The 10,412-nt window shown below is 37.8% G+C and overlaps 1 pseudogene; it reads right to left on the bottom strand.

Moving 5' to 3' along the window:
* Positions 1–2,057: 2,057 nt before the first annotated feature.
* LOC149186548 (putative methyltransferase PMT6) lies at positions 2,058–7,709 on the bottom strand (annotated as a pseudogene).
* Between the last annotated feature and the right edge of the window lie 2,703 nt (positions 7,710–10,412).

The following is a 10,412-nucleotide window of genomic DNA, read 5'->3' as shown; positions in this document are numbered from 1 at the left end:
GAGCACAGCGCCAATAGCTGTTCCAGTTGCGTCACATCAAACCTGGAAAAGTTTATTAAAGTCGGGCAGTCTCAAGATTGGCCTCTCCGTGATCTTCCGCTTCAAAAGCTGAAAACTGTCTTCGGCTGTCTTGGTCCAGCAAAAAGGTTGAGTTGCCTTTTTGATGGTCTCTAACATTGGTGCACAAATTTCACTGAAATTTTTAATAAATTTCCGATAAAAACTTGCCAGTCCATGAAAACTACGTACCCCAAATAAGCTTTTTGGTGACGGCCAAATTTATAATTGCTGCAATCTTTTCTGGGTCCATTTTCAGTTCATTTTCTGCAACCACAAATCCCAAATAGACCAGCTCCTTCTGCAGGAAAGTGCATTTCTTCAAGTTTATCAACAGTTTGTTCTACTGTAGCTTCTCTAACACCCTTCGAACATGTTGAAGATGTTCTCCCTTCGTTCTGCTGAAAATCAAGATATCATCAAGATAAACTATCACGAACTTGCCAATAAATTCCTTTAACATCTCGTTCATCAATCTCATGAAGGTACTAGAAGCGTTACTTAATCCAAATTGCATGACCAGCCATTCGTACAGTCCCTCATTGGTTTTAAATGTTGTCTTCCACTCATCTCCTTCCCTAATCCTGATCTGATGATAACCACTCTTCAGATCTATTTTTGTAAAATAAGCTGCCCCACTAAGACAGTCCATCATGTCGTCCATCCTGGGCAAGGGAAATCTGTATCGAATCGTGATTTTGTTAATAGCCCACGAATCTGTACACATTCGCCATTCTCCACCCTTCTTAGGTGCAAGTATTGTTGGTACTGCACAGGGGCTCAAACTTTCTCTGATCAGTCCCTTATCCAGCAACTCCTGCACTTGTTTGCGAACTTCTTCATTGTCTTTCGGACTCATCCTATACGCTGCCTTGTTTGGCAAGCTTGCTCCCAGTATAAAGTCAATGTGATGGCTGATACTCCTCTTGGGAGGCAATTTATCAGGTAAATCATCAACCACAATGTCTTGGAATTCTTTCAACAGCTCCTGAATTTCTTTAGGCAGTTCTGATTTTTCTGTGTTCAGCAACATCGGTTTCGTCCTCCTCACAATTGCATAATTGACCTCATTTTCTTCAATCTGCTTCACAAACTGTTTTCCTCCAATTAATAGTGCCTTTGTTCCACTCGGTTCCACTGCATCCTCTTCCCTGATGGGTACAAGTGTATGTTTGATCCCATCTTTCACAAATTTATAACAATTTGTCTTCCCATCGTGTGTCACCTTCCGATCATACGGCCACGATCTCTCGAGCAGTATATGGCACACGTCCATTGGCATTATATCACAGACCACCGTGTCGTGATATTTGCCAATGCAAAATTCAACTTCACACTGTTCATCAACTAATAATTGGTGGCCTTTCTGTATCCACGACACCGTGTAAGGTGTGGGGTGTTTAAGTCGCTTCAGTCCCAGCTTTTCCACCATTTCGGTAGCAACCAAATTGTCTGTACTTCCACTGTCTATTATCAATTTACAGCACTTTCCAAGTGATTTGTAAATTGTTCGGAACAGTGCTTTTCGCCGGGTCTGTTCAGCCACCTCCTTGGCTGGTTTCAATAGTACTTCATTTAAAATCAAAGCTTCCCCTATTTCTGCCATGTTTTCTACCTCCCGGGGTTGTGCTTCAGCTTCCTCAGGCTGTGCAACAAGTGTTCCCCTCTGACCCGCATGCTCAGCTTCCGGGCATTCGAAGGATCGGTGCCCCCACTTATGGCACCTGTAGCACTGGATATTGGTTCCTCTTCCGCAGCCATTTCCTTGTCCCCGCTCGTATGGCTGACCTCCTCTGGTGCTTTCTCCTTTCTCTGCTGTCCCTGAAGCTCTGGAACTGCTGCCTTCCTCGTTGTTTGCGGCAGTTCTCCCTCTGCCATAGGACTGTCCTCGTCCTCTGCCATTTCCTCTCCCTCTCCTGTTATTTTGTCTCCTGTTGACTTTTTCCTCCGCCTTTACAGCACTTTGAAAGGCTTCCTCAACACTTCGGGGAGAGAGAATGCTAATCTCGTCCAATATTTCCATTCTCAAGCCATTCACGTACCTTGCTGTTTTTTCGGGAGTATCCTCTGTATAACCAGCACGTAAATTTACACGATAAAATTCTTATGTGTATTCTTGTACAGTCATACCTTTCTGCCTTAAATTTTGTACTCGCCGATAAAGTTCAACCTGGTAGTCTTTAGGCAAAAATCTACCCTTCAGTTTTGCCACCATCCTTGGCCATTTTCTTATCGGCAGTTTGTTCATTCGCCTTCTGTCCGCTTGGACACTATCCCACCATAGGGCAGCGTGTCCTTTTAACTTGGTCGCAACAAATCTAACTCTTTTGTCCTCACTGATCTCCTCATTTTCAAAATATTTGTCTAATTCACTCACCCAATCCAGCAAGACATCCGCGGACAGACTACCATCATAGTTAGGAATCTTCGGTTTGGGCTTGCTGCTAGCTAACAGAACTGAACGCAGCAGCCTCAACTCTGGGGCTTCTTCTTCTGACCCATCTGTAACAGTTGCTGCCTCGTCTTCACTGTCATCCCCAAGTTCTGGGTCTCGTCGCCTACCCGCCTCTACTGCTTCTAAGCGAGCTATAAGGATTCTCAGCTGTTCTCTCAATCCTTCATCTGCTCCTCTACGTGCACCTCTTCCACGTCCTCGTCTTTGTACTTCCATCTTCCTCTACTTCCTCAAAACACTGCTCTGATACCACTTGATGGGGCCAGCCCACGTGGTCCCGCCACTCCTAAGCTGATGTGTAACACTTCTATGAACCGGACAGTATATGATTGATTTGGTATTAATTTCAGTTTGATTTATAATCAACTTGGCATGTACTGGGGTGGTCTTATCGGTGGACAACTGTCCCTCCTCGGGATCCTGGGAAGTTCTCGCTTGGGTTTTACCCTGTTCGCGCCCTTTGGGTTATTATTGTTACTTGGTAGTTTAGCTCTACAGTCTCTGCGATTTTTCCTTTGTATTCGTTGTATTGTCTGCGGTGAAAGCACAATGCGGTCTTTGCCTGCTCGGTTAACTGTATGGCAAACGTTTGGTTGCGGTTCTGTTGCTCCAGGTCCGGCTTGTATGCCTCGATGGTCTGGTGTCGCTTTGGTAAGTTCGCTACTGTATCGTTTGTATGTTTGTTCCTCTGTCGTTTGGCGCTTCCCACTGGTGTTATTGTTTGTCACGGTGTTGTCTGTTCATTTCTCTCAAGAGTCCATGGTTATTTGAGCATTATAAGTTAATGGCATTCTGGTTGCATTCTCGGTTCGTCAGCCTCCAAGTTTGATGGATTTCTTGGTTTGCCCTGTTCGGCTCTCGGCTATTTCAACTGGTAAGCTCTCGTTCCCTGCCAGATTTATTTTCCACTGCTTATTTAGACTCTAATAGCTCGGCTCCTCTGTGAGCAGGGGTTTTCCGTTCGAGGGTTTTGCTTTGCAGTCGTGGCTCACCTTCAGGTATGATTTCTTGTTCATGCTCTCTGCATTTTCCCTTTCAATTTCTCTATTTCCCACTTTTCTTCAAGGGTTGGTAATTAACCCTTCCTCCTTTCGTCTCTATGCAGGTGGAGTTGTTCACTGGGTCGAATGCATTGGGCTTCCGGCCATTCTGGATATCTTCCGACTAGATTTATTTTTTTTCTTGTCTGTAATCGATTCTTGTGTGGGTCGTTGGTTTGGTTATTGCTACTGTAGTGAGTAGTTCTCGCCGTGGCTTTTACTCATGACCCTGTCAAACCCTAGGCTTGGGAAGTGGATGGGGTTTGAAACGGCGTTGAACACTAATTTGTATGCTGAGATGGACTATTAATAATTGTATTTGTGCTGAGATGAATTGTTAATTATATGTGGAAAGAAAACTTGTTTCGCCTTCAGTTTCGTTTGCATACCTTGTAAGTGTGTTTGTCTGGGCGCTGTAACTCGTGACCGATGCTGGTTGGTGTCACCTCCCGTTTGGTTGTTTGTCCTTCTGCTGGTTTGAAGTCTGTCAAGAACATGTAATAGATTTTGTACATGAAAGAAAAAATAATATGTAGGCACAGCATGGAATTGTACAGTCTCTGTTTCTTTTTGAGGACGCACGTAAGAGTTGTTTGTGCACTGGAAAAAAAAACAAGATGTATATCTTTATTTATGTTCTTTCTTTTCACTTTTCACTGCTAAACCCCTATGGGCTTGCTTTCCCTCGTTTTTGTAACTTCGTTCTCAAGCAGTTAGATAACTGCTGTCAGTTGTTCAATTATCAGTTACATCAGTTATTTCATATTTGACATTTATCCATGGCTAACTTGTTTCCCTTTGTTTGTTTTTACAATAGTATATAACTGTTCAACAACTAATGATTCTAACTAATATTACTGTTCCTAATTAGAACTCGTTACAGTATTCTAGGCATTTTTAAACAGTAACCAAAAACAACAAATAATAAAAATGATTAAAAGTAAAGATGAAACAGACATGCTGTCCGTTCTGCGAGCTATGTTCCCTGTCCTTCTCAGAAACCATGCCAACCTTCTTTCTATCTCTGCCCTGTTAACCAGATGCTCCTGCATCAATGCCTCTGCACTCAAGGATTTAAATGGAGGTCATTTTATTAACATCCAGATGGATCTAGTCCGTAGATGAGAAACGTGCATAAGATAAATGTGGAATTAACAGTAAGTGTTAAAGTGCCAAGTGAGTTCTCGTTGCATGAATATCAAGTGGGTTTATTTGCAGATGAAACCAAAACAGTGCGAAAATGATGCATGTCAAGAGAATGAACAGCCAAGGTTTGTAATAAAATGCCAAATGTCAATAACGATCCAAATGAATGAATAAAGGCAACAAATATCAAGTGCTCGTCCAATCTCTTACGTGCCAAGCCATTAAAAGGAAGGGTTTTCTGCAATTTCAGTATTTGATATTGCTGTTGGATATTGGGATGATAGAAATGGGGTTCTTTCATAAAATCACATACATACTTTGATCCATCTCTGGACCAGCTACAGTGTTTGCGCGTCCAAGCCCAGTTGGGATTTTCTATTTTATTAATAGAGTAGTTTACTATTGATATGGAAGAGATAATCTTTCACAAGTGGCCCTACAGGGATGCCATTTTTTTAGGACCATGTGGAGGAAGTAAATATTTTTTTGATCTGGACAGTTTTCTTGAATAATTATAGTTATTTAAAGACAAAAATCTATTCAAAAATTCACTGGTTCCAAAACTACTTTGATTGTCGTGAGGCCAACAAATTTGAAACATCTTGTGAATTAGCTCGATTTGGTGAGAATATGCTGGGATCACTTCCCGAGAAGGATATAGTTGGATCATTACTTGGGACAATATAAATTAATGAATGACAGAGTCTCAATAAAAGGGGAATCGAATCAACATTTTCAAAGTACAAAATTTCGTTTTTAACATATCTTGGACACCCCAAGAACAAATGGTAGATGACAGCTATGAGGATCATCCTAAATCCAAGAAGATCACACCCAGCCTTTCAGGAGAGATCAACAATTAGAACGATCAATCCCAAATGTCCAGTAGACAACTTTAATATGTGGCAATTGTGGAGTATGTCAGTGCCAAATTCAAAGGAAAAGGGTGCCTTTTTGAAAGACAACTCACAATTTTCTAGGAGCAGAATCAGTGATCCAGTTTTGCTGACAGATTTCAAGAAGATTTCGAGAGAATTTCCAAGCATACAGTTAAACATATGGAAAAAAGTTTGAAGACTGAGAAGACTTTTTCTAATTGAAAACTTTTTATTTTGACATCGAAAACTTTGATTTGTTTTGAAACATTCCATTATTGGACTTTGTAATTAATGTTGTGCAAGTTGGAATTTTAAAATTTTTATGTAACCTTCATTCATAATGTGCTTTTAAATTTAAAAAGATATAGTTTTTTACAGTCCATATTTATTTGAAAACGTGATTAATATATGTGTTGGCATTAATATCCCGCGGACAAGTTCTATCACCGTTTGCATTAATACCTTACTGAAGGACAGATTACAACACCTTTTGGAAAATTAGCATTGCTCTCCTCGGCTTCCAACACCTTCCAAATTATATACTTTTGCATCGCAGAGAAATTTGGGTGCAATATCTACGACTTTTGAGATTATAGTTAAGTCACATTGGATGATGAAAAATCCCATTGGCCAAAGAATGTGATCCACGCCAATCATGAAAGGATCCAATCAAGCCTCTAACATCGATATCAAGTAAAGTATTCCAAGAGTTTGGAGGAATTATATTCAACACCCAAACTACTTTTGTGCTTAAACCAGTACTAAATCTGCCATAGAAAGAGATAATATCCATTCCATTTCGAATATCATATTTACTAGCATTCATAAGTGTCCAATATTCATTGACTTCCCTCTATCAAAATATTGTGTCTATACTAAAATTTTCAGCAATGATACCTATTTTCTGATGTCATTTTGGGAAGATTGATAAACACTTCGATAATGGAGGAAGTTGTTGAATGTACTCTGCTTCTGGACTTAAATTTAGACAATTCCTTAATGGTTTCTTCCATGATTGTTTTGGATCAGGTTCCTGATCACATAAAACTAGGATTTTGTATTTTTCTTTCTCTAGTTGGCATGCCTTATCTCTTGGCTTGAACCAAATTGCTATTTGAACTTGACAAGAAATAATATTCCCACACGTTCAAGTTATCAGACATCAACTTCTCCTATTGATGGAGATAATCTTTATCCTTCCTGTAAGTAGGAGGTGCGAAATAAACAAAGTAACCACTAGCTCTCAAAAGGTGATCCACTTCTTTTAGTAGAACACCATCATTTTCATGCCAATTGACACCACAATGTGAATAATGGACCATTTCAAATGAATTGCTTAGATAAGTTAGTTGTGTTGTAACAATAACTGTAATCATCGCACCAATTCCTTGTTCAAGAGCAAAGTGAATCTGATTTTTGTGCCCATGCGTGGGAGAAAATAGCATTGTCTGTATACCTAGTGGAAGTAGATAAGGTGGAAAACTTGCAAAACCACGACCAACATCAAGAACTTGCACCACTCATGTGGATCGTAAATCCCCTATTCCATTAGTTATCATGTTTGCCAATGTTTGGATTTACTCTAAAGCTCCATGCTTGAAATGAGTACCACCACCTGGGAACCACCATAGTTTAGCTTGCTTATGCACCCAATTTTGCCCACCTTTGGCTTTCTGCTAGATTTGAGTGGTTCATATTGCTTCACCACACATAATATTTAATGATTGGAGATTTTATTGGGATCTTTTATTCTTTTGGAGGAGGTATTAAACAGAAAGGTTGTTCCTTAAGTGGAGAGGACAAATTTCTTTAGAAATTCACTCTTTGAGAATAATTCAAAATTTTCAAAGTGTTGATATACTTTAAATCATGACAAGGAACATACTCAGTATAATTCAATGACGAAACATTTGTTCCTTCTATAGGTATCTTTATCACATTAGCTTTAAAATTGAGAAACACCTTATTACTTAACCACTGCTTTCCAGTTGAGATCAATGGTGCTTGCATATAGATCACGTGCTTGGTGGCAAATAATGTTCCAACAAAAAAAGTAACTATCATCAATGTGAAATCCAGCATGACCGTCTTCCTTGATTGTGCATCGAACATGGAGGAAAGTGAAAAGCCCATATTTAGATGAAAACTTTAACAAGATAAAACATGTCAGCTAGCCATGTATACACCCATCTTTTCAATGTTTTTCACCATATCACACACAAATATATCCGACAAATTCAGTTGAGGGCAACTGAATTAGTGAAATCCCTTCAAAACAAGTCAAATGGCCTTCAAACTTGCAAAGTTGAAAATAAATGGTCATACATTACGAATATATCATAAACCATTAACAATCGAGGAATTTATTAGAAAGTTGTAAGATAATTTTCATTTGAAGTTGGTTAAGGAAGATTATTCTTCCTCTCCAAATTAGTCTTCTACTTTCTTTCTCAAAATAAAAATAAAATGTATTAAGAAATTATATATATCTATCTATATATATATATATATATATATATATATATATATATATATATATATATAGATAGATAGATAGATAGATAGATATCCACACACACACACACACATGAAAACCAACATTGTTTCCATGTTTATACAAAAAATTCGGGTTGAAAGCCAAGAGTTCTTGTTAGCCTAGATTTTATTTTCCCTATTCTAATGCCATTTTCTTTTTATTGCTCTTTTCTCTTTTGAAAATAATGCAGCTACGGAATTTTCAACAATCTACAGCTCTAATAGGATTCTGCCGATGAATTAGTAGATTGCGACCAAGGCAAATGAAAATTATGGAAAAACAACTCCAATGAACATTGCAGCTAAAGCAACTTGACAGCCTATAAAGGAAAAATCAAAATCAGTAAGATAAAGAATCAAAGGCATGTAAATATTAAGTTATATAATAAAGGTATAACATTTGAATTATGAAATAAATGATGAGTAACCATTGCTACTGCCATACTAAATAATGATTACCCTTAATTATTCTCACACGACTTGGGTTTTAACAAAAATATAGTGTATTGTCAACCAAGTTGGGGTTTAACCGTGATATAATTAAAATATCTCCGTCTCCTCTCCATTCATCAATCCTCTTCATGCCAAATCAGTTCCATTTTACTAAGCCCTTTATTATTGTCGAGACCGCCCTCACCTAAACTCTATTTTTCAATTTATTCCATACTCAAAAATTTCTCTCACTCGTTAACCCTGTCAAAAGAGAAATTATGGGCTATACTTCTCTACCATGGGAGTTATTTTAAGGTCAGAGACGAATGGTATTAAGTTTATTGAGGGATATCCATAGGTCAAACAATTTTTTCACCACGGAAGGTGGCTAGAATTTGTAGAGAAAATCTATGGGCATGAGGAGGTAACAAAATATTTCGATAGGGCATATGACAAAATTGAAGAAGAAATTGGGGACATGAACCTAGTGTTAATCTAGTCTTTCGTAGCAGGAGCCACAATATTTCCAAGAATTGGAGAGAGATGGTTTAAGAACAGAAGAATTGAAGAAAAAATGGAGAGTTTTTCTCAAGAATCTAGGTATGGACATTTTTATGTTTAAAAAGGGAATACTAGCCATGACTTTGAAGAATAAATGAAGGCACTTTCTGCTAATCATTCAAAATTTTATAACTTGTGAAGGAAGATTCAGTAACATGTTATTTTATCAATCACATTTAATGACGAATTTTCTAGATGGAAATGAAATTCACCTATCATATTTCCTAATTCCAACTTTAAGAAAGATGGTTGGTAATGTCCAAAGAAAAATAAAATCTATAGATAAAATTTTATACCATCACGACATAGTGAAAATCTTGAATGAAGGAAGTCTGAGAAACATAGGAGACAATTCGGAAGATCTATTAGTTATAAATCATTTCAAGGAAGAAGAAATAGAAGAGCCTAGTGGTAAGACAAACAAAAGTAGAAGGAAGTTGCCAATGGAAAATAACTCACCTCCACAACAAGAGCCACTTTTAGAGGATGAGTCTCCTCTTAGAGATATGTTAGTGAATCTTAAAAAGAAAAATCCTAGAAGAAAGAAAGCTAGCACTAAGGAAGAAAGTTGATCTAAAAAGAGAACAGAGCAGGAGAAAATAGAGCAGGGAAAAGTTAAGAAGCAATATCTTAGTACTAAATCACCATCTAAACCATCATCTACCATAAGAAGAAGTTTAAGGCTCAATATAAGAAATGCATGAATAGCCTCGACAGTCCCCGAATTTTTTTTGATTTAGAGAAAGAACAAATTGACAATAGAGTTTCATCATCACCAATTCCATCACCAACAGTTCCATCATCACCTATTCCATCACCAGCTGAGGGTCCAGTTAGAATAACTTCAGAGATTGATCTTGTGCAACACGAAATTTATGACTATATAGAATCTTTGGAAAGAAGAGCTACGGGTAAAAATATTGCAACATCCTCGAACCAAGAAGAAAAAGAAGCAATCCATTCTAATATTTTAGGAGAGCTTCAAGTTCAAGACAACCTCAAGCAAGAAATTTATGAGTTGGAAATACTGAATAGACTTCTGAAGAAGGAGAATGAAACAGAAAAGGAACAGAATAAAATCCATAAAACCCAGAATGAAAAAATCATAATACATCTTGGTCAAGGAAATTTTTAAGGATGGAAATTTATCTTAAAGATTAGAAACCTTGGCGAATCTTACTAATCTTTAACATGAAAACTATAAAATGATTAGTGATATTTTAGTAAAAATATTAAAACTTATAATCGTTTTATATAGTTTCTATAAAAATTTGGTGATTATTAAGGTAAAATAATTTTTTCTTATAA

The sequence above is a fragment of the Pinus tabuliformis genome, chromosome 3_1 (genome assembly GCF_031772625.1).
Source record: "Pinus tabuliformis cultivar Carrire ecotype Pingquan chromosome 3_1, CPIR1, whole genome shotgun sequence".
Classification (NCBI taxonomy): Eukaryota; Viridiplantae; Streptophyta; class Pinopsida; order Pinales; family Pinaceae; genus Pinus; species Pinus tabuliformis.
The sequence above is the reverse complement of the archived record's forward strand: the minus strand, read 5'-3'. Positions and strand labels throughout refer to the sequence as shown.